Source organism: Eufriesea mexicana, unplaced genomic scaffold, assembly GCF_001483705.2.
Source record: "Eufriesea mexicana isolate 0111107269 unplaced genomic scaffold, ASM148370v2 scaffold1623, whole genome shotgun sequence".
In the NCBI taxonomy this organism is placed as follows: Eukaryota; Metazoa; Arthropoda; class Insecta; order Hymenoptera; family Apidae; genus Eufriesea; species Eufriesea mexicana.
The window spans coordinates 437,509-444,590 of NW_016909734.1; positions in this window are offsets into that span (position 1 = coordinate 437,509).

Consider the following 7,082-nt stretch of genomic DNA (forward strand, 5'->3'; position numbering starts at 1 on the left):
TCGTCGAGCGCAAAGGGTTAATATTAATATTAATTAATTATAATGTATTAATATATATTAATATCATATAAATATTATATTAATATTTAATAGAAAAATCAATTTATAATATAATATTGTGAATAAATAGTTTATAAGACCTAAATTCATAAACGAATATTTATATAAACATTATATAAAAATTGTAGCTTTAGACGAACTACCCTCTTGAACGTACCCTGTTGACACCCTCTCACGAATCGGTCGGTGACTCTAGAGAATCACTCGAAGATAGATCTTTCTTAAATAATAAAAGAATTTGAAAGAGAATATATATACCGTAGTTATTTTGCAATTATAAACTCATAATCCACCATAGCAATACACTATAGCGAGGTTAAGTGACCAATTCTGTAACTCTGGAGGATACCACCCCGGCTGGAATGTATCGATCAAGCAATCTACCTCGTATCGAGAACGGATAAGAAGGCTACGCTAAAATATTAAGATCGACCAGTCTGATCCAATACGTCGGCATCTAGCTCGGAGCTACGAGGATATTCCCATTTCTTCTTATTTGTCCGTTATTAATCGCGAGTCCGGTCCTCCGACGAGCAGCTTATTCCTTTGTCGAGCTCTCGAGACGTCTATGGAGGAACGTTCGGGGATTGCTTTCAAACACGTATCCACGCTCGAAGGATACGTGTATTCATCGTCCCTCTTCCTTTTTCCCCGGCCTTTTCTCCCCCTTTATTTCCTTCTTACGTCTGATCCTTGTTTCCGCCAGCGCTCGTACACGGACGCCGGCGATATTCGTCGGGCTGATTCCCTACGATAGGGAGGATTTCGCGTGCACCGGCAAAAGTGGATTTTCCTTTCCGCGTCCCCGACGACGTCGATGCCGCGAATAAATCTCCGTCCTCGACTTTTAAACGTCGCTTATCGTCTTACGCGCTTTGCCTCCCCATTTAAAATACCCTATCTTCCTGCCCGCCGCGCCTTTCTTTTCTCCGTCTTCCGAATCACGCTCCTAGCTAGGCTCTGCCGGTCTTCCTCCGGCTTTCCACGGATTTCCTTCAGCCACCGGGAATCTATCCGAGCTTGTTCCGAAGATGGTACACTGGGCTAGGCCAATCCCGAATTGACACCCCTTTTTTCCCACTTTCTAGGTCCTCTATGTGCACCATGCACACTGACAGAGCAAGTTTCTGTCAATTACCGATAATTCGATTTTATTTTAACCAATTGCGCTACGATTTAACATTCGGTTGCTGTGCCGTACTCTACAATATAACACGCGGTAAGGCGTTACACTGACGTGGTACACACGTCGCTGACTGCTTTGGAACAAAAGCATCTCGACGTGCGTAGCACGTCTTTATAGCGCAAGTGGTTAACGCAATTATCAGTGTAGATCGACTCCCATCGATCAAACGTGAACTACAGTTAGCGAAAGAAGGACTCGTACACCAGTAGATGCTTTACTTTGAATCCTAGTGACTTTTTCTACAGAACATTAACCCTTTCGCTACGGTGACAGTCGCCGCGGAGTCCTTCTGATAGTACAAAGAGCCGTGTCAAAGATGGAAGCATTACAATCTTTGGTATTAGCAGTCTTCAGCATTAGGGACCAAGTTTTTTGAAAGGAAAGAAAAACCGGTGATCGCAATAGCGTTTAAATTCTTTGCGAAGGGAGCTAAACGGAACGGGAGCACTTGCCAATTTTTAGCTCCATTTTTGTAGCCCCTGACTATAATCACCCGTCTGACTATCTAGGTGATATCTCGTTGCCAGTGACTATAGTCATCCGTAATAACGAAAGTGTTAATTTAACGATGGAACATAGTGCAATATAGGAAATTGACAGAGTTTTGGAATAATACATGTTTCATTGAAATCCAAGCATCTTGATACAAATTACATAATAACATTCTTAACGCGTACAGAAGAGTAGAGCACCTACTGGTGTACGAATACTTTGTTCGCTAACTGTAGCTCCCTATGGCGACCTCGAAAGCCGAGAGCGTTCGATGACCAATCACGAATCGCGCAGGGGTACGCGTCGAAGATCACGGTTCTAGAAAGATCGGAAACATCGAGAGCGTTCCACGACGCGTGCTGCTAACAAAGGAAACAGACGGACACACGCATACTAAGGACACACATACACGTATCGCGGATCGAGGTTCTGGAAAGATCGAAACCGTCGAGAACGTTCCGCGATGCGTGCCCTCTGCCAAGACAAAAGGCTATCTAGCGCTCACATGACACTTCTAAATCACGTATATCCCAAATCTCGTAACGTAAACACACTATTCTACACGTCTAGTATTGATATTAATTCCTTACCTTGCGACTCGAGCTTCATTGGCGCAGGTAATAGGCGAGAGCACGTTTGGTCACACGTAGAGGCACTTTGACCGAGCACTGCGAAGAATGACACGCAACTGACGAGTCTCGACTTGCGTCGACAGGAAACCGTCGACGAAGATTAACCTCGAGCCTGACCGTGTTGTTTACGTTCGATCCTGGCTAGGAATCTTGCTCTTACCCGCGACGTTTATGTTTTGACCGATTTCCTGACGAAGTAAGGAGTCTCACGCGACATCGTAGACAAAGGGAGTAGATACAGTGTATGGAAAATACATTTACGGTGTAATTTTTATAGCTAACAGTTGTCTGTTATATCCTGCTTGCGTGTTTTATGGTATTAATTGAAGAATGGGGAAATGACAGTTATCAGGGTCTATTTATTGCCAGTATTTGCAGTGCAGTTTTAGCGTGCTCATATGAATAGTACACTAAATAGATCAGATATGTATGTACAACGATTACAGTAACTATCAGCCAATAGGATGGCTGTAGAGTTATTTAATAGCATAGCTATTTAATTATATAACAGCAGCACAATAATATCATTGCGAGTCAGTCGATGGGTTTGACGATTGTTTTACAGTTGACATCATGCTGGCATAGAAGACACGTTGTATACAAAGGAAATAATAATTTGTGGATAGATTGCATATATTTGTAGTAATTATAGATATTTTCCTATTCTTTGTCCTTCAACAAGAAATAATAATTCGACATCCCCTGAGCAGGCTTCAGTACAGGGGGATTCTAATGACGCGAGAGAAATGAAAACTGTCAAAGTTGCATTATGGAAGCTGGTGTTATTCTATCTTAGGTCAATACCAATCCAGAATTCTTTCATGCAGACGACTCAAATGATCACGAAGAAGTTACGATATCGCATTTGATGATAGTCATTTGATGGGTTTGACGATTGTTTTACAGTTGACATCATGCTGGCATAGAAGACACGTTGTATACAAAGGAAATAATAATTTGTGGATAGATTGCATATATTTGTAGTAATTATAGATATTTTCCTATTCTTTGTCCTTCAACAAGAAATAATAATTCGACATCCCCTGAGCAGGCTTCAGTACAGGGGGATTCTAATGACGCGAGAGAAATGAAAACTGTCAAAGTTGCATTATGGAAGCTGGTGTTATTCTATCTTAGGTCAATACCAATCCAGAATTCTTTCATGCAGACGACTCAAATGATCACGAAGAAGTTACGATATCGCATTTGATGATAGTCATTTGATGGGTTTGACGATTGTTTTTAAGTTGACACCATGTTGGCATGAAAGACACGTTGTATACAAAGGAAACTATAATTTGTGAAATAGATTGCATATATTTAGCTATTATATAGCTATCTTCCCATTCCTTGTCCTTCAACTAGCAATAATAATTTGATTTCCTCTTCTCTGGCATCCTCCAAACAGTCTTCAGTTCACAGCAATACCCTACAGATGCAGGAGAATAAAGAGTGTCACAATTGCACTTTGAAAGCTCGTATTATCCTATCTTAGGGCAATACGAACCCAGAATTCTTCCACCCAGATGATTCAAATGATCGCGAAGAGCTTCGATATCGCATTTGTAATAACTACAGAGCGAAAGTCTATCGCGATAACAAGACCATTGAAAAATATCGCGATCTTGCAACGCACGGGGACACTCGGCGATACCCAACATCTTTCTAAAACACGTCTGTCCCAGAAGCTCGATAAATAACCTCCCTTTCACGATCTCTCGACCGTGGATCATCGTCCCCGTTTCCCGTCCCCCGGTTTCCAATTAAATACACCTATTTTCTCCGGCCGGCAGCCGGTTTCTTATCGGCGCGTCTCGAGATACGCTCGCGACGTCTGCAGACATGTTTCCAATAGAACGACGTTTCCCTCGCGATACGTACACGCGCTTTCAGAGCCGTCCTCTCCGATTTTCCTCACTGTTTTCCCCTCTACTTTCCAACCCCTATTTTCTCCGAGAATTCATCGACGCTCGAACACGGACCAAGATGAACCGTCGACCTAGCCGATCGCTCTCTTGTCGGTTAATTGCACCACCGATCGGGTTAAGATGCAATAAGATGGTGGAGTTTGGGAAACGATTATTCGCGAGACGAGTCGCGATCGACATATCCATAGATCTACGATGAAACGGATCACGGACTGCGTTTGAGCGTTTTCAGAGGAATCGTGGGACACCCCCGACGCTGACAGTAACTGCTTTCGCATCGACCGCCGCGACACGTTGATCATGCGTTTCTAGAGGATTTGCAAAATATTTCCGACGCTAATTCACTCTTCACAACGACCGTCGCAAGACGTCGATCACACGTTTTTAGAGGAATCGCCATATCCCCGACGCCGATTCAACCTTCACAACGACCGTCGCGCGACGTCGATCGCGCGTTTCTAGGAAAGTTGCTATACACCCCCGACGCCGACACATACTTCACAACGACCGCCGCGATGCGTCGATCACGCGTCTCTAAAGGAATCGCAAAACACCCCGGACGCCAACACATGCTTCACAACGACCGTCGCGACGCGTCGATCACATGCTTCTAAAGAAATTTCTGTAAACTTCCAACGTCGTCACGTTTCACAACGACCGTCGCCATGCGTCGATCACGCGTTTCTAAAGGAATCGCAAAACACCCCGGACGCCAACACATGCTTCACAACGACCGTCGCGACGCGTCGATCACATGTTTCTAAAGAAATTTCTGTAAACTCCCAACGTCGGTAAGCATTTCACAAAGACCTTCGTGATGCGTCGATCACGCGTTTTTAAAGAAATTGCTTTAAATTCCTGACGTCGTCACGTTTCACAACGATCGTCGCAACGCGTCGAACACGTGCTTCTAAAGAAATCGCTATGCACTGGTAACGCCGATTTACCCTTCACAACGACCGTCGCGACGCGTGGATCACGCGTTTCTAAAGAAATGCTATACACTCCTAACGCCGATTCACCCTTCACAACGAGCGTTGCGATGCGTGGATCCCACGTTCCTAGAAAAATCGTTATACACCCCCAACGCCGTCTTACCCTTCACAACGACCGTCGTGACGCGTGGATCATGCGTTTCTAAAGAAATCGCTTTAAATTCCCAACGTCGTCACGTTTCACGACGACCGTCGCCATGCGTCGATCACGCGTTTCTAAAGAAATCACAAAACATCCCGGACGCCACACATGCTTTACAACGATCGTCACGTCGCGTGGATCAGATATTTCTAAAGAAATTTCTATAAACTCCCGATGTCGGTAAGCATTTCACAACGACCGTCGCAATGCGTCGATCGCGAAACACCCACTTCACACTCACCATCGTTTTAACGATCTAACGAATCTCCTCGTCTCTTCTTCAGCCATCGAGCGTTCGATCATAATCAGCCGCGAATTCGTTCGAAAATATTTTCTCCATAGTTTCTTCCGTGTTTGTACCTTGATTCGTGTGTTTTTCGCGCGACGTTGATCGTTTTCCCCCTGTCAGTGAGAAGCATTTCGCGAGTTTGTTACCAAGTTTCGATAGAGCGTTGGGCGGAGACGGTGGAGGTTGCTCGGGAGGCTTGCGAATCGGTGCAGAACGACGTTGACGAATCGCGATACTTCTTTAGACGTCGAACATACGGAAGCATGATCGAAAGATCGTCTGAGCGATCCGCGGGACAATGAATTATGATGCTCGTTGTCGGGCCATCTAGTGATCTAGACCAGGGTTTCTCAACGGGGGTTGCATCGGTCTCCGAGGGTTCCACGCTGAATTATTGGAATTATGCTAATCGAGAGACGATGAATGTAAATCCAGCTTGAAAAATTGGAACGTGCCACGAATCTTGATAATTTTAGAATCATATTATTTATAAATAATTAATAATAATAATAACTGAAACTTACGAATGCACCGGTTGCACACCGATTTTGAAATGTATTATACATGACAGTATTTTCTATAATAATCATAGGCAGCCAGCTTTAATTTCACAGATATAACCAATATTCCTTTCTCACTATTACGTTGAATTTTCTCCATAGGTGTGCATCTTCGGTTGCAAGAAAAATCTGTAACAAAAGCAAAACAAGATTTGTTAAAAATAATTTTTCAAAATATCTTCTTTTATAATTATACCTCTACATCATAATTATTAACACTTCTTTTTAATTTACTTTTCTTTCGATTCACAATTATTAACAGGTTTACTGAAGTTTCCTGTATATCTATTTTTATGACTAGAGGAAAGGAACCCACGTATTTTTTTAAAAAAAAGAAAGAAAGAAAAAGCAAATTAATACAAGATTTAATATAATTTAATTAAATCTGTTAATTTTGTACAATTGGAGCAACCCATCCCACAAACCTATTATTAATCACCCGACTACTAATTAAAAGTATAAATATCGGTATATATATATATATAAATATATCAAAGTCTTTTAAAATCTTTTATTTCTCAAGGAAGGTATGTCTTTCTAACCGACCCCTCTAAGACACATCTGCAGTTGTACCCGACTCCTGAGAGAGTGTCAAGGGGGTACGCGACGCGGTTCGTCCCCCCAAACTCCCTTCAAACCCCTAACTCCCATCAAATGTTTACATAAACATTCTTTCTATAAACTTATATCTTACAAACTAAATTAATTTCCGACTACAGCTAAATTTATCTTCCCAGCAATTCTAATTTTCATCTTCATCGTCGAAACAGAATCTCCAGATACCCAGAAGGGAAGCAC